The 27,333-nt window shown below is 38.6% G+C and overlaps 1 protein-coding gene across 9 annotated transcripts in view; it reads right to left on the bottom strand.

Moving 5' to 3' along the window:
* The window catches only part of LOC120860498 (AT-rich interactive domain-containing protein 4B), a 139,096-nt gene that overhangs the window by 84,751 nt on the left and 27,012 nt on the right, over nt 1–27,333 (bottom strand). The gene's annotated exons all lie outside the window — the stretch shown is intronic.

The following is a 27,333-nucleotide window of genomic DNA, read 5'->3' as shown; positions in this document are numbered from 1 at the left end:
TTGGCAGCCACCCAAATTCAGAACAGCTCCCTATCAAAATGACTCTAAGGTAAAACAGTATAAAAGAGGGTAGGGAAAACCACAAAGATTCAAACTATTGTTAAAATCTGTACAAAGAAATCCAATTTGAAAAATCTCAAGTAAAAATCAGCCAAAATGTCTCAACTGCTTTGGCATGAATTCACTGTTTACTTCCCATCTACAATAAATATTATTCTAAGCTTTTTCACTGTGATTTAATTTTAATAGTCCTAATCTAGCTGTTTTCTTATAATCAGGTTCTTTTTCTGCACAGGAGCTATAGTTCTAAGGGGTTCTACTTACATTAATCAATTCCACAGACAAAGAAACATTATACAAGTAACTTCTCCTAAAATGTTTTACAAGAAAAACTAATATACCAAGATGCACCATCAGAAAAAAAAAAAAGAGTTGGGAGTCTGGGAATATCAGTTTATTGAATGAATTCCCATTCTGTCTCATTATTTCCCAGTCTATTTGTCCAAAGAATCCTTTTTTAAAATTAACATCTATTAACATCCTGCAGAAATTCCACAGAATACAAGGTGGAAAAATACTCATATAGTAATAACTAATGAGAACATAAATTTCATTTGGATCTTAAAATAAATTTACTCCTAATAGTTCTGGCTAATACACATAGAAGCGATCTATCTCTAAAAAAATATTCTAATGGTATAACAAAATTATCATAAAGATAGCAAATAATTTTAATAATTTTTTGAAAGGTGGGGAGGTACTAGAAACCAAAACAAGGGGTTACAACTAAACATATCAGGTCATCCTCCTTAATGGCCATTTGCCTCACATATTTTTAAAATAAACACTTAAAACATATCAAGTATATGATTTCTTAAATCTACTTAAGAAAATGCTTATATTTCAATTTATGCTATAGCAGAAGTATACCGTCATAGAAAGATAATCATTTCTGCATTGTTATTTTTTTAATATGCTGATACCATGAACTACAATTTGATAACTCTGTACTAGTCTTTGCACCTAAATTTAATAAATGCATTTCTACCTTATGGCTGGGCCCTCTTAAAATATCACCTTTCTTGGTCAAAATTTTGATTTAATTCCAGACAGGCTAGTGGCTTTATTTTAGCAAGAATATGAAAAGGAATTTGCAGCACTTCACTAAAAATTGTCAAAAAGACATCAATTCAATTGATAAATTTTGTGTTATTGCTAAAGAAGCCCAGATAAAGGGGCTGCTTCATGACCATAAGGCCCACTAACCTCCATAACTCACAACCTCTCCCATTAATACTTCCTGCCTCATTATCCAGCAAAATTTTATTTTCATAGATAAATAGTCTGGTTCAATAAAAATTAATGAGGAACCAGAAATTGTGAAATACAGAAAAGAATCAGAGGTCATCTAAAAGTACATGTTCGTGCCCAATCAGGAACAAATAAATATTTAAGAAATGATACGCTTTTTAGATACTTTTATTATAGAGAATTATAAACCAAAAAGGCAGGGCGGGAGGTGAAATAGAACAGTAATATTATTTAGACTACTAGTATACATAAGTTATTTAAGTATTCTTTTCACTAATATTCATATCAAACACTGGTCACAGTCCAACATTAGCAAACAATAACTATGCTTACTGAGCAGATTTATTCAACTTGAATTTGAGACAGGTGATTTTTCCTCCAAATCAAAGCCACATTGTAATTAACATGGAAATCCATGTAGATAGAAAAGAGTAATAATTAGCTCAGATTTCATGAGGGCAAATTATTACTTTTCAGGGAGTAATATTTTCCTTCCTTCACACTAGAACACAAGAAAAGGAATTAGCAAAGTACATAAAGAAAATGTCTATTAGGAAAATACTTGCAAAGGAAAGTTGAAGTTTAAAACAATTTGCTAAATACATTATTATAACAGTGTTAATTTCTCAAAATAGCATAAGAAAAGCAAAGATCTATGCTCTGATTTTAATTTGTCTCTCTTTTTTTTTTTTGGTATCATCATAGGTAAGTTACTTTTTTGTCTCTAATTTCTCTTAATTATTCAGATGAATAATCTGAATTCTGTACACATTTGTTTAACAAGCCTGCATTTTAATACAAGTTGGAGCTACACAGATGGTCAGAATGGGATACTGAGACACATTAATTGTCTGGAAGTGAAACTATGCTAACCAGAACATGAATTTCTACAGAAAAACAAATGAAACTCACAACATACATGGTCAGATTTGTGTATATAATTTTGTTGTTGTTTAGTCACTAAGTTGTGCCTGACTATTTGTGAACCCACAGACTGTAGCCCACCAGGCTTTTCTCTCTCCATGGGATTTCCCATTCAAGTGTATGGAGTGGGTTGCCATTTCCTTCTGCAGGGGATCTTTCCAACCCAGGAACTAAACTCGCATCTTCTCTGGTTGGCAGGCAGGTTCTTTATCACTGAGCTACCAGGGAAGCCTGTATATAATTTTCAGTTCAGTTCAGTTGCTCAGTTGTGTCTGACTCTTTGCGACCCCATGAATCACAGCACGCCAGGCATCCCTGTCCAACACCAACTCCCGGAGTTCACTCAGACTCATGTCCATCAAGTCAGTGATGCCATCCAGCCATCTCATCCTCTGTCGTCCCCTTCTCCTCCTGCCTCCAATCCCTCCCAGCATCAGGATCTTTTCCAATGAGTCAACTCTTCGCATGAGGTGGCCAAAGTACTGGAGTTTCAGCTTTAGCATCAGTCCTTCCAATGAACACCCAGGACTCATCTCCTTCAGAATGGACTGGTTGGATCTCCTTGCAGTCCAAGGGACTCTCAACAGTCTTCTCCAACACCACAGTTCAAAAGCATCCATTCTTCAGCACTCAGCTTTCTTCACAGTCCAACTGTCACATCCATACATGACCATTGGAAAAACCATAGCCTTGACTAGACGGACCTTTGTTGGCTAAGTAATGTCTCTGCTTTTGAATATGCTATCTAGGTTGGTCATAACTTTCCTTCCAAGGAGTAAATGTCTTTTAATTTCATGGCTGCAGTCACCATCTGCAGTGATTTTGAAGCCCCCCTAAAATAAAGTCTGACACTGTTTCCACTGTTTCCCCATCTACTTTCCACGAAGTGATGGGACCAGATGCCATGATCTTAGTTTTCTGAATGTTGAGCTTTAAGCCAACCTTTTCACTCTCCTCTTTCACTTTCATCAAGAGGCTCTTTAGCTCCTCTTCACTTTCTGCCATAAGGGTGGTGTCATCTGCATATCTGAGGTTATTGATATTTGTCCCGGCAATCTTGATTCCAGCTTGTGCTTCTTCCAGCCCAGCGTTTCTCATGATGTACTCTGCATATAAGTTAAATAAGCAGGGTGACAATAGACAGCCTTGACATACTCCTTTTCCTATTTGGAACCAGTCTGTTGTTCCATGTCCACTATGTAATTTTAGCACATCATAAATTATCACTCTATAATTAGCATAATGTGAGACTAACAGCACAGGTTCTCAAAGCAGAAGACACGGTCCTAATCCCAGCTCTATTCATTATGCTAACTAGGTGCATCTTCATAGGCTTCAGAACCTCCCTAAACTTCAGTGTCCACCATATCAGAAAAATAGGACTAGTATTAAAAGTAGTCAGTTATGATGCCCAAAGTATTTAAATATTCACAATTACTATTATGAAACATTGCATGTGTGGGCAAAAAAGTCATTAAACCAATGTAAATTCGAATTTGGCTCCCCCTCCTTGTTTTTCTTTTTAAAATGGGAGAGGCAAAACCTCATTTTACATGACTGCTCATCATAAATTAGGGCAAAAAGAAAGTTAAACCACTTTTCTCACTTTTTCAACCAGTGTCACTACTCCTCAGAAAATAGTATTTCTTCAGATTAAATCTAATGAGAGCACAGTACAGAGTAATTGGTAATATGTACATATCTTTAAACTGTTATACTTTTTATGCTTCTAGAAATGCAGGAAAAATCAAAGATACATTTGATACAGTATACACACAGAAAAACATGCACATTAAAGCTGAAGACAACTATTAAAGAGGGATTAACCTATCAGAAAGGGACTGGAAAGGAGGGGTGTGGAAATGAAAACACTTTATTCAAAGTATGTTTTCCTGTTTTGCTCTAAAAAAAAAGTTTGTTTTTTGTTTTTTACATTTGGCATGTAGCTCTTTACTTTTTAAAATATAACCTAAGGAACATTTCACACATATTAAAAAAAGAAGACATAACTGTGTGATAACTCTCCCTTATAATCTGGCTCCCACAATTATCAATTATAATACTCAAAATATTATAATCTGTTAGTCACTGGGAAGAGGGTTTATTTTGAACATTCCTAGTAATACTTGTCTATATTCTCCAGTGTGTTTGGAGTGACTCTATTAATGAGAATCAGTATAATATAGTAATTAAGAGCACAGGCTCTTGAATTAGATGCTTACATTCAAATCTACCAGTGAGCAGCCAGATAACCTTGCCTCTAGACACAATAAATAGTGACTATCTCACAGGGATGAAGCTTGAACTGCTACATTTAAAGTGCTTATTAGAACAGGACCCAGCATACAATACCAAATAAAGGCTGTTATTATTCAATATTCTGGAGGTACAATTGTGAGTTTAAAAAAATGTTTAAGTCCTATACAAAAGAGATTCCACATAAATAAAACAGATTCCAGTATAACTGTGTATACGGATAAGGAATCTTTTATAGTATCCCCCTGTTCAATTCAGAAATAAAGCAATCATGTTGAATTCTAGTAGCAGGAGAGGTTAAGTGTTGGTGGGGATGCTAGAAAAAGTCTATCAGAGTCCTTTAGTGTAGCAGGAAGATTACCAAGATTATACACCTCTCTTTTGAGGCTACTGTACTTTGATCCAAAGCAGAGCTATTTAAAGAAGCAGGTCAGAATTACCAAGATACTTTTGACCAACACCAACCCTGTAAGGTGTGCAGTGTATACCACCAGGAAAAAAAAAAACAAAAACCTCTTACCCTCTTTTTTTGTTCTGCTGCTTTTGGTAAAAAATACAGACCATCTCAGAGGCTAAAATAAAATGTTTTTCTAAACTACCTCCATGCCAAAAAGGAAATTAAATGACTAAATTACCATCCCTTTGTTTAGCAAACAGAACAGTTTTCCAGTTGTCAAGGCAACAGCTACCTCACAGTTATCTCAGCACTGCTTAAACAATTATTTTTCTACTCAATCTACCAAGTGTCCTAACTGGCACCTAAAAACCATTAAATTCCATGGAAACACTAAAAAGCATAAGCAAATTTTAAATTAGCTATTGGTGGATAATAATCCTTCAAGAAGCCAAAATGCCATGGAAATATATAAGTACTCAAATGAATCAACAATAATCTCTTATGTGCCTTGGGCTACAGTACACGATATATGCAAGTTTAAGAGAGGTAACAGTTTAATCAATGCTCCAAATGACTAACGTTAGCACTAAGAAATATTCAGTTACTCAAGATATATTTTTCAAAAAGGAAAACATGCTAGATGACATTTTATTGAGGTATTTTTTAAAAACATTAATCATTCAAATTGATTACTAAGGCAATGCCAGTGTAGCCAAGAGAATCAAGATATTAAATTTGATACTAAAATTCTCAGTAAATAAATGTATTTAAACACACAATGTGATAATAAATCTATGAAAACCATCTTTTTATATGCGACGATCTCAGAGAGACATTAAAACAATAATGGAGATAATTCGAACAGATGAACCCATACTACATCAAAAGGTACCAAGGATCCTTGGAGAAACAGCTAATTTCAAAGCTGGGCAGAGAAAGTACAAGCAGAATCTAAAATATCTTATGGCAGAAGGTAAAGAAATGCTCAATGAATAATCGGAACATTTCAAAGGGACATAGGAGCCGCCTTGAAGGGGCTCCTACTGGCCAAATGAGGGAAACCTTCAGCATCAAAGTAAGTATTGGCTGTCCCATAATCTTGTTAGGGAGATATGTATATATCAAAAGTGAATGACTTAAGATATGTGTGTGTGTAAGTAAATTATATTCAGGTGAAAAATCAAAACCCACTCAGTAAAACTTGCAGCTATGATTCTATATTGACAAGGAAATGAATGAATGAATAATGAATAAATTAAAAAAAATGTAAAAGGAGGAAAGCTCTTCCTTACAGTAAAATGTTAATAAATGTTGCAAGAATGATGGAAACAGAGAATATCTTTTAGCAACCATCATGAAGGTGACTGATTTCATAGAGTTGTCAATAGATCCTAAACTGATGAGTGAAGGTGTGATCAAGAACGGGATATCGACATATTTCTGGCATATGATTCAATTATCAGTAGTGGAATGATGCCATAAACTGAGAACAAAAGCATATCCTTTCTGTGATATACATGCCAAGAATGATTTTGACGATGAGAAAAATTAGATGCATAGAATATAAGGTCTGTATTCCTTAACACGCTAAATAAAGGACATGAAATATAGTGAAAACTGGGAAAGACTTTCAAATTGAAGCACTCTGAAGAGATGTGATAATCAAATGTAACGTGTATTCCTGGACTGAGTGTGGACCAGCAAAGGAAAGACTTATTAGGAAAGTTGGTGAACTCTGAAACAGTCTCGAGACTAGGATGGTAGTATTATACCAATGCTGATTTTCCGATTTAGACAGCTGAATGCATGATAAGGAGGAGTGTCTGCTGCCATCTGTGGGGTCGCACAGAGTCAGACACGACTGAAGTAACTTAGCAGCAGCATGCTCTGCAGTATTTAGGGATGAAAGGACATCATGTCTGCAGCTTGCTCTCAAAATCTGAAGACAGCAATAAGATGTTATGCAAAAATCCAAAAGAACTTTTCTGCCAACCCAATATATGTATACATATATAGAGATTATATGAATTCTGCGTACTATAAAGTTGAAATACATGAAAAAAATTATTTATTTTCCAAACTTGCTTTATTAAAAGTTTTTAATTGATATAATTGACATAACATTATATTGTTTGCTGTGTAGAACATAATGTTTATGTATTTGTGTATATTGATAAATGATCACTACAGTAAGTCTAGTTATATCCATAACCATATATTAGTTAGTTAAGTCGCTCAGTTGTGTCCGACTCTTCGAGACCCCATGGACTGTAGCCCACCAGGCTCCTCCATCCATGGGATTCTCGAGGCAAGAATCCTGGAGTGGGCTGCCATTTCCTTCTCCAGGGAAAAAAATTATTTTTAAACAGTATGTATTTATTGGGTATTTGTATATTTTTTCTATTAACTGCTCGTATGTGTTCTTTTTAAGTTTTATTTTTCAGTTTTATTTATTTTACTTTACAATATTGTGTTGGTTTTGTCATACACTGACATGAATCTGCCATGGGTGTACATGTGTTCCCCATTCTGAACCCCCCTCCGCATCCCATCCCTCTTGGTCATCCCAGTGCACCAGCCCCAGGCACCCTGTCTCATACATCGAACCTGGACTGGCGATTCATTTCACATGTGATAATTTACATGTTTCAATGCCATTCTCTTATATCATCCCATCCTCGTCCTCTCCCACAGAGTCCAAAAGACTGTTCTATACATCTGTGTCTCTTTTGCTGTCTCGCATACAGGGTTATCATTACCATCTTTCTAAATTCCATATATATGCATTAGTATACTCTATTGGTGTTTTTCTTCCTGGCTTACTTCATTCTGTATAATAGGCTGCAGTTTCATCCACCTCATTATGTGTTCTTTATCAGAGTTACTCATTTTTTAAAAAACTGAACTGTAGTTCTTCCATATTAAAAAAAAAAAAACCCTTTCCTCCAAGCACAAGAATCTTCTCTGGATGGTACGTATTTATTAATTTTCTTCCTAAAGTTTAAGTTACCTTGTGAGCTGGAACTACAAACTATTTATAAGTAAATTTTAGACCCACGTCTATTAACCAGAGAGAGACCTACATATTCACAGAGGGGTTGGCTGCATGTTCCTGGAAACTTAAATAACTCAGAAAAGACATTCTAACTAGAATGCTCAACATCTGCAAAGAAGCGAGAGAGATACTTGGAAGGACACTGACCAAGCGCCACCTGTGTTTAAGACATTATTCCACACGCCAAAAAGCAAAGGCACTTTCTCCAGGTAACATAAAGGTAGGCGATTTATTTTGCCCTCAGAGAAGTTAAACTTATCTGTTATCTTGCTAGTGAAATCAAAACCTTATTCAAATGAATCTACCTTAGCATAACATCACTCAGAACATACCATGCTTATTTATAATGTTTAAACTTTAATAATCTCGAAGGTTCAGTTCAGTTCAGTCGCTCAGTCGTGTCCGACTTTTTGCAACACCATGAACTGCAGCACGCCAGGCCTCCCTGTCCATCACCAACTCCCGGAGTTTACCCAAACCCATGTCCATTGAGTCGGTGATGCCATCCAACCATCCCATCCTCTGTCATCCCCTTTTCCTCCTGCCTTCAATCTTTCCCAGCATCAGGGTCTTTTCAAATGAGTCAGCTCTTCGTATGAGGTGGCCAAAGTATTGGAGTTTCAGCTTCAGCATCAGTCCTTCCAATGAACACCCAGGACTGATCTCCTTTAGGATGGACTGATTGGATCTCCTTGCAGTTCAAGGGACTCTCAAGAGTCTTCTCCAACACCACAGTTCAAAAGTGAAGGTTACAGCCAGTTCAAAACTCAGAAGCATAAAGAAAAACCATAAGCTGGCACCGTAATGATTTATGTCTGGCCATGTGGACTTGGGGTTTGGGTCTTGGTTCACTAGCTCTCTGGATACAAGCCATCACTTATTTGTTATCTGATTTCAGATTGGCTGCTGTCTACTTGAACTGCTCAACGTACAGATTAAGATCCTGGCAAATTTGAACACACTCTGGTTTTGGAACAAGAGACTGCAATACATTTACTGAATAACTTTGGGTATGTCTTTGGGTGTATGTCACCCCACCACTTTGATTTTTGGTTTCCGCTCTGTAGACTGATAGTGTAGGGTGCTTGAGAGTTTTAAATTAGGTAGCATGTTCAGAAACTTGGAGACTGACAGGTCCTGAGTAAAACACTTAGCAAGTATTAGATGAAATCATGAAATTGCTGTTTTTCTGAAATCAAAAAGGTCAAATATTGGCAATTTTATATTAGTTTCAATCTCATACTGATTTTTTCCACTTCTTTTAAGCAGCTGGGAAACCAAAGACCAACACCCAAGAAACAAAACAGTCCTGTTCCACTATCTGCTCAGATGCAGTTTCTGCTCTATTGCCCATGCACAAGACAGAGCTTTGCAGGACGAATCACTCTGGAGCTTGCAGGACTCCACCTCTGTATATCAACTCCTACTGCCAGAGGACTGGGCCTCACACAGAGATCTGGGTCCTGGGCCAACCAGCGATAGACTCATTACACCACTAATGAAGCTACAGCTGTTTTCCCACTTGATGGCTGTCTGTTCACCAACCACGTTTTTGTCTGGTTTTATATTCTCAAGAATATGACCTTGGGAATTCCCTGGAAGTCCAATGGTTAGGACTGCATGCTTTTACAAGCCACAGAGCATAGCGAAAAAAAATATATACAGACAAGACAGATACACAGATATGACCTTGAAAGAAGCCATCAAAAGCAAACCATAATCTCTGATCGCTTGAAAATCTATCCATTCTTTGTCTAGTGAGCAAAAGAAACTGAACCATATAATACATAATAAACAGAAATTCTAAGCCATAGAATGCACTCTAATTTCAGAGCCCAAGGTAACCCTTTTGGTAAACCAATGCTACAATACTCACTGCCATACTACAATACTAGCTCTGCTTGGTCCAAATGGGTACAAACATTCTGTGAAGATGAACATTTCACATTCTATTTTAGTGATTTGTATCTGTCTTAAAGCAGAAACTGCATCTTATTTATCTATCTTCAGATATCCCAGTCCTAGAATTGTACCTATATACAAGAGGAATTCAGGAATCATTTATTGAACCACAGAAGTTAGACATTAGTTAAGCCTTGCTAAATGGGATTTTCCTTGAGGTAAAAATTATTCACATTTCAAAAACAAAGGTCAGATAAATTGGGAGGAATCTTATATACCGAGAGGTCAAAAGCATGAGCTCTGGAATCAAGAGTATCTGGGTTCAAACTCCACATCTCTGTGACCTTTGTTGTTGCTGTTTAGCTGCTAAGTCATGTCCAACTCTTCTGCAGCCCCATGGACAGTAGCCTGCCAGGTTCCTCTGTCTGTGGGATTTCCGAGGCAAGAATACTGGAGTGGGTTGCCATTTCCTTCTCCAAAGGATCTTTCCAGACCAGGGATCGAACCTGGGTCTCCTGCATTAGCAGGTGGATTCCTTACCACTGAGCAACCAGAGAAGCCCGCATGTGACCTTTGGGACATGTTATTTAACTTCTCTGAGCCTAATTTCACATTTGCAAAGTAGAATTGATAACAGTAATAAAGTAAACATATGACGGGTATTTATATATAAGTAAATTATATAATATAAAAAAACATATAATAAAGTTACCTACTGTACATAAAATTGTCATATGCTGATAAATCTAAAATGCAGTTAACTTATGAGATGATCAAATTTTTACAGTTAAAAAGAGTCCATATAGTTTTATAAAGAATAAGCTGCTAATGCGAAAAGCACCAAGATTATTTCTCTTAACAAAGAGGTATGTTCTGGCAATATGCTTTGCCATCAAGAATTTGATTATACAGATTGTCAGCAATCTGATATGAAGTGTGCCAAACAGGTTCTCCCTGTTAAGAATTCAAAACTGAAAGACTTGTCAATATTCTGGTAGAGCAAGGTGATAAAAACCTGTGTTAGCCATTTTCCGGCATGTGTAGGGAGGAGAGAAAACCAGTCTGCAAAGAAAGAGAAACAGTAATAAAGAAAAAAGGACAGACATGTAGAGAAAAAAAGGGACACATATGAGCGTGTGTGTCCGTTAAGTGACTGAGAGCACCACTAGACTTAGTTTCTGCTAGCTTCCAAAAGTTAAATCTCTCCTCAAACCTGACTGGACTCTCTACTTGCAGGTACTCAGTATCCATAAAATAAATTCACTTTTTGGCTTTCAATAATTGAGATGGTTTCTATTACTGTAACCAAAATAGCCTTAATTAAACACATCAGAAAGAAGACATAAAATATTGTATCAACTCTACATTTACTGAGCATCCATAACGTCCTGGGCTAATTAGGACTTAGATCCTATTCATACAAATAGGAAACCAATTCCCGTTTCAAATTTTAAGTGAAATCGTCACAATATATAAAATTCTAGAAGACCAATAAGGAACAATGAAACATGGACACACAAAGTAAAACACCAGATTTTTTTATGGTCATTTTAACTTTATTATTTAATGTGAAATATTTGTCATGAATGTTTAAGATGTGAAAGAAATATCATAATAAAACATCTCTTGAGATTACCACCAACTGTAAAACTCCCAACACCACTGACCCTGCTTCCTCTACAAGGAAACAACTATTATGTGCATTTTGGTTATCTTTCCTATGAAAAAAACATTTTTAAGAAGTTATTGAAAGTCATCAGTCATTATTACAGCAGCATTAGAAAACAACACTAAAATACAACTTCTGGTCTTCAATTTTTAAAAATCAACTTACAGGCCTTTATAGGTCTGGCTCTACACTCTTATCAACTTATTTAAAATATATTTATACTAAAAAAACAATAGTTTCTATTTTCACCAGACTTCTCTACTTTTTCCAGTCATATTTTTCAAAACTTAGACTATCTTGCCAAATCAGAAGACAGAAACAGAGTGCTAGTCAAGAATAAGTAAGGGACAGAGAATCCCTGGAGGCCCCACAGTCAGGACTCGGCGCTTTCACTGCTGGGGCCTGGGTTTGATACTTGGTTGGAGAACTAAGATCCCACAAGCTGTACAAAAAAAATAAAGTAGAAATAATAACTACTCAATAAAACACTAGTTAAGTGAATGAATGAACCAATCAATCAATCAAACCAGATCAAAACTGAACTACCAGTAGGCAGTTCCTGGTGAGGTGCCCAGAATATGCAAAAAACAAGATATATTTTTCCTGTCTTCAAAAATTCATTATCCCATTGGACATAATAAGCAAAAGAACAAATCAATGTTTAAAGACAAAAGAATTTCCCCCCTACAAGTTCAAATTAATCTATATATTCACTTATTTTTAAAAATATTCTAACCTTTAAGTGATAATATCTAATATGTGTTAGATTTATCTGACCTAGTACAATGCTCTCCAAGTTCAGCAATGTTGTCAAAAGGAATTTTTTTTTTTAAAGTAACTCTTCAAGGACTGTGACAGTGAGAAGACTAACTGGACACATTTAATATCATATACTCCAGATAGCATGATTTGGACGGGGGCTGGGGAGTTGTCAAAACTTTCAAATTAAAATCTCAGAAACCTCAAACTAATTTGATTCACAATCCTGAAAGACTGCAGTGAAAATAAGACCCCAGGTGGATCAGTACATTCTCAGAATTTAAGTATCAAACCCGCCTTGCTGTCTTTTATGATGACCATGCCCATCTTGTCACCAGCTAAACTGCCACTTTATGATCCTCAGACACAACTGCAGTCCTGAAAAACATTCCAATGGTACTCCCTTCCTTAAAGCATTCCCAGCTGGAGAGGGAAGCCAATAGAGCTCTTAAATTCTAGCATTTCCCCTGCTAACCGACTGTCCCCAAGAATATATTGAAGAAAGAATCCACTGGACTGTAATTACCCAGGTGACATGATAAATTCCAAGTGATGTGGGGAAGATTCCCTGAGCACATAAAAATATGAGGGCTCTATGATTTATCTTAAAAATAGATAAAGTATGCTTTTCTAGTAACCATTTCTTAGGCTGATCTACATGAGCACGTGTCCCACGAACGTCTCGAAAGAAAAGTGCACACACACACAGGTTGGCAACAGTGTCATCAACTGTTTGCTCACTCTCAGTACTGTGTCAGGCATGCGCACACACACATTCCACAGAGCACAGGATGCTGGTGTGCATGAGTTTACATTTTATCATAAACGAGAAAAGAGGTTTTTAAAGTGTGCCACCAGGACCAACATCACTGACATCACCCAGGAACTTGTCAGAAACGCAAAGTCTCAGGCCCCACTCTAGGCATCCTGAATCAGAAACTCTGGGGGGCAGAATCAGCAATCTGTGTTTTAACAAATTTTCCAGAGAACTCAGATGTCCCACAGTTTGAAAACCAATGATATAGAGGCTATTTCTCTAGGAACTTGTACTAGATATATTCAGCAAGTAACAGACTCTCTACTTGGTTTCCTGACTAATACGGTATGAGGTAATATGGGAGGAACACTCAAGGTGAAAGCAATTTGGGAAATCACAGCTACCATTTAAAGACTTGGGGCTTCCCAGGCGGCTCAGTGGTAAAGACTCCACCTGCAATGCAGGAGACCCGGTTCTATCCCTGGATCAGGAAGAATCCTTGGAGAAGGAAATGGCTACCCACTCCACTATTCTTGCCTGCAGAATTCCATGGACAGAGGAGCCTGGCAGGCTACAGTCCATGGGGTCACAAAAAGTCAGACACAACTGAGCAACTAAAACTTTAAAGACTTGAGAGATGCCATGATGGTGATAATGAAAAAAAAAAACAGGTAACAGACACAGAATGAAATAACGCAATGAAAATATGTATTTAAAATAATATAGTATCAGGACTTCGCTGGTGGTCCAGTGGTGAAGTCTCCCCCCTTCCACTGCAGGGGGCATGGGTTCGATCCCTGGTTGGTAACTAAGATCCCATGTGCTGCATGGCATGGCATGGCCAAAAAATAAATAATAGAATATAGAATATAGAAAAATGGCTTAAGAAGATTCTAGTGAAGAAATGAGAAACGGAGATAAAGTTATCAATACAAAGAGAAAAAGCTAAGAAAAGTGAAAGCTAAGATATCTCTATGAGAAGAGTTAACACAGCAGGCCTGACTGCTATTTTTGGCCTACTTTCAAGGTTGGCCCTTGGATGGCATCTGGGAGGTTGTGGGAACCTGAATTTCGGGAGGGTTCTCACAATTAATTGATAAGAGTGGCTCACTGTGCCTAAACTATATGTACAAATAATAGTTTATGCTAAATATCTGCTTTGGTTCCACCATGTGCCCGGTATGGGCTTTCTAAGTGACTGCTGCGGCTGCTACTAAGTCGCTTCAGTCGTGTCCGACTCTGTGCGACCCCACAGATGGCAGCCCAGCAGGCTCCCCCATCCCTGGGATTCTCCAGGCAAGAACACTGGAGTGGGTTGCCATTTCCTTCTCCAATGCATGAAAGTGAAAAGTGAAAGGGAAGTTGCTCAGTTGTGTCTGACTCTTCGCGACCCCATGGACTGCAGCCCACCAGGCTCCTAGTCCCCAGTAAAAACCCTAGGTGCTGTGTCCCTAACAAGCTTTCCTGTTGGCAACAGTTGCAATATGTTGTCACAATTCACTGCTAGAAGAATTACCTGTGTCCTGTGACTACTGAAAGAAGACTGGAAGCTTGCAGGTGGCTTCCCCAACACTTCACCCCAAGCATCCTTTCCTTTTGCTGATTACGCTTTGTATCCTTAAGCCTAAGTACAACTATACACCAAGTCCTGTGAGTTCTCTCAACCAATTACCAAACCTGAGAGTGGCCGTAAGGAGTTCCACTACACTTACTTCAATTCAGAGTTCTCTGACAGTAACGTAACAGGGTTAAAAACACTGACCAGACCAACAAATCTGCCATGTATATACTATTCTTACTTGATCCGTTAATAATATAAAAGATTTTAATATTATTACATCTTCATTTTCTTATTCTTTGTAATACAGCCAGTAAGTGTAACTTGAATTACACGCTGAGTCCTTGACCCATGAAGGGCAGGGCACCTACACTGACAGTCAGTGCATTAAGGGAAAGCGGTGTGCTGTTACCAAACGAAGGATCACCACCAAAATCAGGCTCTTTGGCACATGCAAAATTTACTTCAAGGACACTGGGAAAGCACTTCAAGGAGGACAGTCATGACCTCTCACAGTTTGAACTAAGTTACAGAGAGCCCTAAGTAACTTCTAATTGTTAGTTTACATGTTAAGATAAAAAAAAAAAAAAATACGGTTTCAAATGTGAGCCCAGAATAAAAAGTCACAGACTCTACAGACTGAAGGGATAACTTGCCACCAGATTACTTCTCACCAAGACAACTCTATACAGCATGCCACAAAGCGAGCAGGAGTTTTTTATATTTAATTCAGTGGTCAGCAACTCTAGGAAAGCTGGGTGATATCTAACAAATCTTTTCTTTATATCATTTAAAGACCACGGAGAAATGTTTTAAATAGTAGAGCTAGACATAAATAAAGAGAAAGTAATATATTACTAACCCTGCTATGTATCAGTATTGTCAATAAGGGAATAATTCTCAGGCACAAAAATGATCCTTAAAACTTTCCTATTTGGTAGCAGTGGTGGTGGCATGGCACACGGGGACCCGAGTTTGTAAAAATGAAATTTCAAGCAGCAGTAATGGCAGCTGGAGAGGGACTGGGATCGCAGCAGTGGCCTCCAGTATTCCCAAGCCTCTGTTTCCAGGTGGCAACAAACCTTTCACTCGGCGCCCACTGAACCTGCCTGAGCATGCTGGACTGAAGAAGTCACTGGCAGTACAACCAGGGAAGTCCAAAGGGTTTCATGTGCACACTTCAAGATGAAAATAAAGCTAGATATTGTGTGATTCCTGGTAAAGCTGACATGGGAACTGCAGATTCTCTGTGCCACATATATCAGAAACTTAAGGTGAAAAACCATTTATTGAGTTTTACTATTTACTGAAGATCAGTTATCTTATATTTTCCCAATGTACTGCAGTTTACAATGCCTTTTAAAATATATATTCTTGCATCACACACACAAAAAAACTTTCCTATTTGGGTAAAATAATAGCCTTGGGACATGCACAATGATTCAGGAAAGAGGGGATCTAGTATGAAATAACAGAGAAGGCAATGGCACCCCACTCCAGTATTCTTGCCTGGAAAATCCCATGGACGGAGGAGCCTGGTGGGCTGCAGTCCATGAGGTCGCTAAGAGTCGGAAACGAGTGAGCGACTTCCCTTTCACTTTTCACTTTCATGCACTGGAGAAGGCAATGGCAACCCACTCCAGTGTTCTTGTCTGGAGAATCCCAGGGACGGGGGAGCCTGGTGGGCTGCTGTCTATGGGGTCGCACAGAGTCGGACACGACTGAAGCGACTTAGCAGCAGCAGTATGAAATTAGGACAAACAATGAAATACTAGAATTTGGTGGCATATGAGGAATTAAAGTCATCAAAAACACAATCACTAAGTAAAGCATAATGGTGTAACAAGGGTCTGCCCTTAACACTGTGACATCACGTGAAACTGTTCACAACCCTGACTTTACTTATTCATATTCTCAACAGCCTTACTTTAGCCCTGTACTGATTTTATCCCTCATTGCTGTCTCTAACTCACAGAAGGTAATATTTTGCTCTAGATTACTCCAGCGGATACAACTAGCAAACAGCAACGTTCTGCTCTTTAGACTTTGGGATAACAGTATGTAAATTTAGTCAGCAGAAAATTAGTTCAATGAGTGTGTCAGATTTTGAAAGCACAAGTAGGCAAACAAAGATGCTGTAAACAATGGATGAAGACTACTTTATATATAGGGACAGTTACCCTGAAAGTCACAAAAGTGTTTCTGTAGGTCTCTGAAGACCCTGCAACTAAAGACAGAATTTTTAGAGATATATGGATATACCTATATATATATGTGTGTATATATATATATTTAGATATATATAGACATACACACAGTAAAGCTTGTGCTTCCAAGAGATCTAAAAAATACGAATTTCTATTGTGGCATGGTTTTTCATAAAGATTACCTAATTAAAATGGGAGAAAGGGAGAGAACAAGAAAACCTCAGCGTTAAATCAGATTTAACCAGATATGGAAATATTTACTACCTAGATATTATTCAATATTATAACAAAATAATACATTTGACAACACATCTTTTAAAAGCACTTTCATTTCCATCAAAAAACAAAACCTCTTAGGCAAATGTCAGCTTCCCTGATGCCTCAAACAGTAAAGAATCTGCCTGCAATGCGGGAAACCTGGGTTAGATCCCTGGGTTGAAAAGATCCCTTAGAGAAGGAAATGGCTAGCCACTCCAGTATTCTGGCCTGGAAAATTCCATTGATAGAGGAACCTGGCGGGTTACAGTCCATGGGGTCACAAAGAGTCAGACATGACTGGGTGACTAATGCTTTCACTTTCTTTATGTAGGCAAATAGGAAAATTACTATTACCTACTGGTTTAATAAAGCAAACAGAGGCAGAACTTTAAGTGGTTTTAAGGTCACAGCTAATCAGAGGCAGGAAAAGAGCTTAAATTCAGATTTTTACTCAATGTCATTCTGTGCTATCAGGTAGTAACAATATATAACCATTTGAAAATTTATCTGTAACTAAAATACAAATTAAAATACTCATTTAGGAGTCACCATCAAAAATGGTTAAAAGAAAAACTGTAACAACCATTCTAAATACACACAGACACACACACAGGTAAAGACTTAAAAGGATATAATAAAAGGTTAATAGCAGTTATCTCTACAATGTCTGAATTATGAGTAATCTTTTTTCTGTCTGCTGCTGCTGCTAAGTCACTTCAGTCGTGTCCGACTGTGTGTGACCCCATAGACAGCAGCCAGCCAGGCTCCGCCGTCCCTGGGATTCTCCAGGCAAGAACACTGGAGTGGGTTGCCGTTTCCTTCTCCAATGCAGGAAAGGGAAAAGTGAAAGGGAAGTCACTCAGTCGTGCCCACCTCTTCGTGACCCTGTGGACTGCAGCCCACCAGGCTCCTCCGTCCTACTGGAGTGGGGTGCCATCGCCTTCTCCTTTTTTCTGTCTACTTTTCTAAATTTTCCATATTTTCTATAATGAGTTTTTTTATAATAACTAGAAACCAAGTGAAATGTTTATTATAAAGTTATAAATATTAAACTTTAGTATTTGATGTTTACTTTAAGGTTATCAATTATGCATTTTCTTGTCAATATTGTTTTCTTAAAAAAAATTAAGTTAGACTCTAAGGAAATGAAATTCTTCCTGTATTTTAAATGAATCCCCCATTAATTCTGTAAGGCCTTTGGGAGAATGGCATTGAAACATGTATATTATCACATGTGAAACGAATCGCCAGTCCAGGTTCGATGCATGATACGGGGTACTCGGGGCTGGTGCACTGGGATGACCCAGAGGGACGGGATGGGATGGGGAGGGAGGTGGGAGGGGGGTTCGGGATGGGGAACACATGTAACACCCATGGTGGATTCATGTCAATGTATGGCAAAACCAACACAATATTATAAAGTAAAATAAATAAATAAATAAGAAAAAAATTCTATAAGGCCTAACACTCTCCAAGTACAATGTAAAATCATCTTAAGGCACAATGTGATAAAATGATATGATAGTGAAATTCAATTAGTTATTTCACTGGCTTTCACCTTTTCATACTTATATGACAAGAATATCTTTAAAAATATGTGACTATTGCTCATTATTTTAACTAAATATTAAGTGATTTAGTTGTAAATGACTTACACGTTCACCTCAACTTGGTTTTTAACTTTGCCAAAATCTCCCTATTCACTGCATAACCTACTGTCATTAACCTTATTGTCAACAGGCCATATTGTCATTACCCTGGTTATCAAAAGAAAGTAATTACACTTCTTCCACAAAGATTAAAATGCTGTATTTGGTTAACCAGAGAACAGGCAATGTATAAATACTTCTGTATTTACTCTTACATCTCAGATTTAAGTGGGCACAAAGGTTTGTCAATAATACAGTCACTATCATCAAGAATAGGGTCAAATTAAGTTTACAACAATCTTTTAGACAATACTGAAATACCAAGACATTATTTAAGAGTTCCAGTCAAAAAGTTTAAGGCCTGATGTTAGAAAAAGGTACAAAATGTACTGAGTATCTAGAAGTGACTCACTTTTCCCAAAAGTTCCCCAGAACTTAAGTTTTACAGTATCCTCAAGTAATAGTCATTCAGTACAATACAGTTCAGCCCTCAGTCGTATCTGACTCTTTGCAGCCCCAGAGACTGCAGCACGCCAGGCCTCCCTGTCCATCACCAACTCCCAGAGCTTGCTCAAACTCATGTCCATCGAGTCGGTGATGCCATCCAACCATCTCATCCTCTGTCAGCTATTCAAATTATCACCAAAAAATGCAAACCTTCTGTTAACTATCATCAGCATAAAATCCTAAAGTAACATTTATGACGCTAACCTGCTTCCATAGTCTCAATGAGATAACGTAAAAGAAGGTACAAGTAAATAGAGGAATAAATACATAAAGGAATGAAACTCTTAATGACAACCTGACCTTTTGTCTAACTCACAAACTTAATATTATCAGCCCCAATCCCATGAATAGAATGCCCTAAACTGATAATTTCTTCAACAGGCATTCGGCATAAATTTTGATGCACCATTTCTGTGGTTTCTGGAATCTTGACTTACTGATTTTTTTTTTAGTGTATAAGATATTTTCTTTTAAAGAACTTATTAGTCTCCTCTTTTAGCCAAAATGGATTAACAAGCAACCAGATTCACTCTCCAGCCTAAAACAAAAAACAAAATTCTTTAAACACACTGCTTTCAAGTCACTGAACCTCAGGCAAAAAAGGACAGAGATTCTTCAAAAGACAGAAAACAAATAAGGTGAGTAAAAGTTTCCCTGGTGGCTCAGACGGTAGAATGTGCCTGTAATGCAGGAGACCCAGGTTCAATCCCTGGGCTGGGAAGATACCCTGGAGAAGGTTACGGCTACCCACTCCAGTATTCTGGCCTGGATCACAAGGAGTCGGCATGACTGAGCGACTTTCACTTTTTTCCTTTACTGCCCTGAGAGCTAGCAGGCCATGGAACAATGAGAGGGAACTGAGGCAAAAGTCTAAGACATCTTTGAAGAAGCAGAGATAAGAGTCTAGGGAGGCCAAAGTAGCCAGAATTCATACAACAGACTACCAGGAAGGAGAATGCTGCACAGAAAGAGAATCCTGGAGAAGGGCAAGAGCTGCCCTCAACAATTCAGCAGAGGACTCACCAGCACGTGCCTGGGCGGAAACCAACCAAGGCCATGCAAAGAACAACCAGAGAGGATTAAATGGAACAGTGCCTGGTGTTTACATGAAGCCAAAAAAAGGGTTTGTTCCTGCTAGCCAGACTAAAAAGACTCATAATTTATGGGACACTGGGTAGTGTACCCGGGAAAGGTCTTATCTTAGTAGCAGAAAATAATTAAATAGCCCTTGTCTGAGCTCCTGACCTGCCTAACAAATTTTAAAAGTAAGATCCCAAAAGATCAAACTGTATCCAAGTAACTTTACATCCTAAGAAAAAGTCCAGGAAGATTTATAGAATTGTAGAAATATCCAGTACCCAAAATGGCAAAATTCACAGTATCTGGCATCCGATCAAAGATTAAAAGGCATAAGAGGTAGGAAAACATGATCCACAGTGAGAATAACTGATCATTCAAAACTGATCCAGAACTGTCACAAATGTTAGAATTAGCACCTAAGGACATCAATTACTTGTAAGTGTATTCCATATATTCAAAAAGTCAAACAGAAACGATAGAAACCATTTTTAAAGGACTCAAATTTCTAAATATGAAAACTACAAAATCTGAGACTAAAAAACACTAGATGAGGAAAAGATCCGTGAACTTGAAGACACAGTAATAGAAATTATTCAAAATATACAGAAAGAAGAACCCCCATCTCTCTACAAAAAATGAGAGGAGCATGAGGAAGGTACCATACAACTTTCAAAAGTCTAACAAACATGTTGCTGGAGTCCCTAAGGAAAGAGAAAAAAATAAAGAATTTTTCAAGAAATTATAGCCAAAGTGTTTCCAAACTAGACGAAAACTATAAATGTAGCTAGGGATCCAAGAATAGCAACCCACTCCAGTATTCTTGCCTGGAAAATCCCATGGACAGAGGAGCCTGGTAGGCTGCAGTCCATGGGGTCTCGAAGAGTCGGACACGACTGAGCGACTTCACTTTCACTTTTCACTTTCATGCAGTGGAGAAGGAAATGGCAACCCACTCCAATGTTCTTGCCTGGAGAATCCCAGGGACGGGAGAGCCTGGTGGGCTGCCATCTATGGGGTCACAGAGAGTCGGACACGACTGAAGTGACTTTGCAGCAGCAGGGATCCAAGAAGTTCAACAAATCCCAAGGAAAAGTAAATAACGCTATCAACAAACTCAACCTGAACCCAACACAAAGAAAATATACATTCTCTTCAAACGTGCACAAAACATTTACCAAGAATATATTCTGAGTCACAATTAAGTATCAGATAAGTTTGAAAGCATTTAGGTTACACAAAGTATGACCAAAATGGAATTAATTTAAAAACCAATAACAGAAAGATCTCTGAAAAGTCTACAAACATTTGGAAATTTAGTAACACATGTCAAAATAACCCATGAGTAAATGAAAAAATAAAACGGAAAATTAAAAAGTATTCTGAACAGAATGAAAACAAAAATACAACGCAGTGCAAAGTGTGGGACATTGCTAAAGCAGCACTTAGGCATATATTTATAGCACTAAACATGTACATAAAAAAAGGAACTTTTCAAATCTATGACCTTCAACTTGTACCTTAAGAAACTAGGAAGAAAACAACTAATTAAACCGGAAGTAAGTAGAAGATATAAAAATTAACATGAATATTAATGAAAACAGAAAAATAGAGAAAATCAAGAAACAAAATCTGACTTCTTGAGATCAACAAAATTGCTAATCTAGACAAATGGATCATGAAAAAAAGAGGAAAGATGCAAGTTACCATTATCAGGAATAAAGGAAGTGATATCACTACAGAATGTACAAATATTAAAAGGATAATAAAGGAATATTATGATCAATTTCATGCCAATAAATTCAACAATTTAGAGAAAATGGACAAACCCCTTGAAAGAAACTACAACAGCAGCACATTCAGTAAGAAATGAAAACTGAAAAAGACGATCTATTTTAAAAATTAAATCTGCAGTGTAAAACTTTCTCACAAAGAAAACCATACCCAAAAAGCTTCACTGGTGAAGTCTATGAAACATTTAAAACAGACATGATAATCTACAGAAAAAACCCATGGAACTAACTAATACTAAGTGGTTTTAACAAGATCACAGGGTTCATAATCAACATGGCTAAATCAACTGTATTCCTATATACAAAACAATCAGAAATTAAAATTTTAAGATATCATTTACAATTGAATAAAAAATTGGGGGATAATTCTGGCAGTACTCTGAGAGTACTACCTGATGTATCACGATTCCCTTACACAAGCAGTTTTCAAACTGTGAGTCAAACCCTCTTAACAGACTGTGAATGGAATCTGGTGGGTCCTCACTAGCAGTTTTTAAAAATGAAGTAGAACAGATCAGAAAATACCAGAGTAAAATAAACATGGCGTAATTATTACTTTGTGAAATGTGTGTTTCCATTGTTTATGTGTGTATATATGGGGCTATTACACAAAATTTGTGTTCAAAAAAAGTTTGAAAGACTTTTATACTGTATTGTAATACCCCTGGAACCTTTTTTTATTCCTTATGAAAACCCCACCAAGATGCCTGGCTGAGGGCTGCTGCTAACTGCTACGTCGCTTCAGTCGTGTCCAACCCTGTGTGACCCCATAGATGGCAGCCCACCAGGCTCCCCTGTCCCTGGGATTCTCCAGGCAAGAACACTGGAGTGGGTTGCCATTTCCTTCTCCACTGCATGAAAGTGAAAAGTGAAAGGGAAGTCGCTCAGTCGTGTCCGACTCTTCGAGACCCCATGGACTACAGCCTACCAGGCTCCTCCGTCCATGGGATTTTCCAGGCAAGAGCACTGGAGTGGGGTGCCATTGGCTGAGGGTTAGGCCAAAGTAAAAGATGAGCACTCCAACTGCAAGTATTGGCCCTGAAGCAAGGAACTAGAGAGGTGTGGGTACTGGAAAGCGTATTCTAATCAAATATTCAGAAGCAAGAATCAGGCAGGAATAGCCTCTGTGCTCCAGCCATGCCAGGTTTTCACCACTTCCAATTCTCCCAGCACAGAGGGCCTCTGGCCACAGAGCATCCTGTCTTCTAGTTTTCCATCTGCAAACTCCTATTCACTTGACAAAGTTTTGCTCAAATATAAAGGCTTTTCTGAGTTTCTAGACAATGTTCTGTATTGGTCTTACCTTTTGTTGGTCAGAGCACACAGATTCTCCCATCAGTGTTTTTACTGTACTTACTTCATGATATATCTTTCCACCATCCCTCCACCTATCTGTGAACCACTCATATTTAAAGAAAATGGCTTAAGACTTGCAGTTTCCCATCTAGCCTGTAAGGAGATCAGTAGTCATCACTCCCATTCCCACAAGAAAAAAAAACAAACTAAATAGCAGCAGTCTTCTTAGATCTATTAGAGAACTGAGGTTACAGAACCAACCACTGCCCCCAAAACTGGAGACAAACAGGCAAATACAGAAAGCCACAATTTATCAGAGAAGCAGGAGCGCAGGAAAAGAAACCCCTGCTGGAGCTAGTCAGGTGTCGGTGATGAAGTGCTGGAGGCTCACTGTGAACATCGTGAGAGTTAAAAAATCCAAGGGGACTCAGTATTCAGGGAGCCCCCATGCTTTCAGGCACTCGAAATGAGGACTCACAGAGGAATGAGGTTCTCACAGCGAATATCAGAGAAAAATCTCCCTGATGCTCTGGCTGGGAGAGAGAGAACTTTTTTACCCGTTTTGAAACATGGCCAAAGCATTCTATTTTTCTTAACAAAACCTGTCCTCAAGAGAAACAATCAGAGCCTAATCTGTTGGGGTTTTACTAGAGCCTGACTGACCTGGCTTGGAGAAGGCAATGGCACCCCACTCCAGTGCTCTTGCCTGGAAAATCCCACGGGCGGAGGAGCCTGGTAGGCTGCAGTCCATGGGGTTGCTAAGAGTCAGACTGAGTGACTTCACTTTCACTTTTCACTTTCATGCACTGGAGAAGGAAATGGCAACTCACTCCAGTGTTCTTGCCTGGAGAATCCCAGGGACGGCGGAGCCTGGCGAGCTGCCGACTATGGGGTCGCACAGAGTCGGACATGACTGAAGTGACTTAGCTAGCTAGCTAACTGACCTGGCTAAGTAAAATACCCAACTCCAGCCCCCTCAAGCCTTCCAGTCTCATCTAAGGAGAAGCACCTGAGAAGGTCACAGCCAAGGAACACCACTGCACCAAAGAATAAGACCTGATCACAGGGCTATGGAACGCATCCCCTCCCCCCACACCTCGGCTGATACCCGGAGAACTCCTGCATAGGAACAGCGGATTACAAATGAAAGAACTGCACGTATCAGACTCACTGAAGAAATCTCTAGGAAAACCCGAAGACAAAAGCAAGGTCACCAAAGGAAATTTTAGCCTGACATCAACAGCTATACCAACTGTAAACAAAGCTTAGCTTTCATACAATAAACATAAACCCACCTATTAAAGGCCTCAGTTCCTTTTACGCAGTACATCATGTCCAGCCTTTAATAAAAATTACAAAGCACGCTAACCGGGTTTGAAGAAAGAGACCATGTATCATAACCAGACTCAGCTGTGGCAGATGCTGGAATTATAGGACAGGGACTTTAAAATACATGGCAGGTATCAGCGCAATTTCTCTTAATACTGCAGCATACAAATATTGCCTTTTTAGTTTTCAAACTAAAAGCCGTATCACTTGCCCAGAAATCTGAAACTGAAAAAGGAACTGTCCATCCTTTGTAATAATGACAATAAATTATTTTATCCTTGAAGTATGAGGGGGGGAAAAAAGGGTTAGGTATAGAATACTAGAACCCAGCAGCAAACTTTCCTTCTCTTTTCCTGTTTCCTTTTCCTCTACCCGTTTCCCGATTTCTTCTACTCCGTCTATCGCTAGGTGGAGAAAGAACAAGCAAAGGATGAGAAGAAAATGGCTGAGAGGGGCATGCATGATAAGATTAACTATCCACTGATTCACATATTTGACCTAAAGCTGATAATATACAGGAACTGAATAGGAACGGGGTTCACAATCTGAGATGAAGTCTAGTGGAGGCGTCAGTTAAACAAGTGAGCAATATACATAGATAACTACTGTGACCACGTTCTGTATAAAGGGAGATAAATCAGTCTCAGGGTATCAGGGAAGGTGGTCAAGGAAAAGGAATCAAGATGTTCAGACAGTCTGAAATGAAAAATACACTCCGGAGAACTGGAGTGCAAGCGGAAATGTGGCAGTGCCACAGCTGCACTTATCAATGATCATACTGAGAAGCATTCTGGCCACCGACAGACAAGCAGGACCTGACAGCGACAGAGCCATCACAGAATTTTGTCCGTAGGCTTGACACAGTCTGATGTAGGTCTTAGATCGCTGTGGCTGCCATGTGGAAAATGGAAGAACTAGAAGAACACAACACAGAACTGAGAGACCTTTCAGTTCAGTTCAGCCGTTCAGTTGTGTCTCTCTTTGTGACCCCCTGGACTGCAGCACGCCAGGCCTCCCCGTCCATCACCAACTCCTGGAGTTTATTCAAACTCACGTCCATTGTGTCAGTGATGCCATCCAACCATCTCATCCTCTGTCGTCTCCTTCTCCTCCTGCCCTCAATCTTTCCCAGCATCAGGGTCTTTTCAAATGAGTCAGTGCAGGTGGCCAAAGTATTGGAGTTTCGGCTTCAACATCAGTCCTTCCAATGAATATTCAGGATGGACTAGTTGGATCTCCTTGCAGTCCAAGGGACTCTCAAGAGTCTTTTCCAACACCACAGTTCAAAAGCATCCATTCTTCAGCACTCAGCTTTCTTTATAGTTCAACTCTCACATCCACACATGACTACTGGAAAAACCATAGCCTTGACTAGATGGACCTTTGCTGGCAAAATAATGTCTCTGCTTTTTAATATGCTGTCTTAGGTTGGTCATAACTTTTCTTCCAAGAAGCAAGCATTTTTAAATTTCATGGCTGTAGCCACCATCTGCACTGATTTTGGAGCCCCCCAAAATAAAGTCGCTCACTGCTTCCACTGTTTCCCCAACTATTTGCCATGAAGTGATGGGACCAAATGCCATGATCTTAGTTTTCTGAATGTTGAGCTATAAAGCTACCCTTTTCACTCTCCTCTTTCACTTTCATCAAGAGGCTCTTCAGTTCTCCGTTTTCTACGTGTGGTGTCATCTGCATATCTGAGGTGATTGATTAATTCTCCCAGCAATCTTGATTCCAGCTTGTGCTTCATCCAGCCTGGCATTTCTCATGATGTACTCTGCATATAAGTTAAATAAGCAGGGTGACAATAAACAGTCTTGATGTACTTCTTTCCCGATTTGGAACCAGTTTGTTGTTTCATGTCCAGCTCTAACTGTTGCTTCTTGACCTGCAAACAGATTTCTCAGAAGGCAGATCAGGTGGTCTGGTATTCTCATCTCTTTAAAATTTTCCACAGTTTGTTGTGATCCACACAGTCAAAGGCTTTGGAGTAGTGAATAAAGCAGAAGTGGATGTTTTTCTGGAACTCTCTTGCTTTTTCGATGATCCAGCAGATGTTGGCAATTTGATCTCTGGTTCCTCTGCCTTTTCTAAAACCAGCTTGAACACCTGGAACTTCACAGTTCACATACTGTTGAAGCCTGGCTTGGAGAATGTTGAGGATCACTTTGCTAGTGTGTGAGATAAGTGCAACTGTGTGGTAGTTTAAGCATTCTTTGGCATTGCCTTTCTTTAGGATTGGAAAGAAAACTGACCTGTTCCAGTCCTGGGGCCACTGCTGAGTTTTCCAAATTTGCTGGCATATTGAGTGCAGCACTTTCACAGCATCATCTTTCAGGATTTGAAATAGCTCAACATCCTATCACCTCCACCAGCTTTGTTTGTAGTGATGCTTCCTAAGGCCCATCTGACTTCACATTCCAGGATGTCTGGCCTTAGATGAGATTTCATACCATAGTGATTATCTGGGTCGTTGAAGATCTTTTTTGTATAGTTCTTCTGTAGTCTTGCCACCTCTTCTTAATATCTTCTGCTTCTGTTAGGTCCATACCATTTCTGTCCTTTATTGTGTCCATCTTTGTGTGAAATGTTCCCTTGGTATCTCTTAATTTTCCTGAAGAGATCTCTA

This window comes from Oryx dammah, unplaced genomic scaffold (genome assembly GCF_014754425.2).
Source record: "Oryx dammah isolate SB20612 unplaced genomic scaffold, SCBI_Odam_1.1 HiC_scaffold_11077, whole genome shotgun sequence".
Lineage (NCBI taxonomy): Eukaryota > Metazoa > Chordata > Mammalia > Artiodactyla > Bovidae > Oryx > Oryx dammah.
This window is presented reverse-complemented; position numbering and strand designations above follow the sequence as displayed.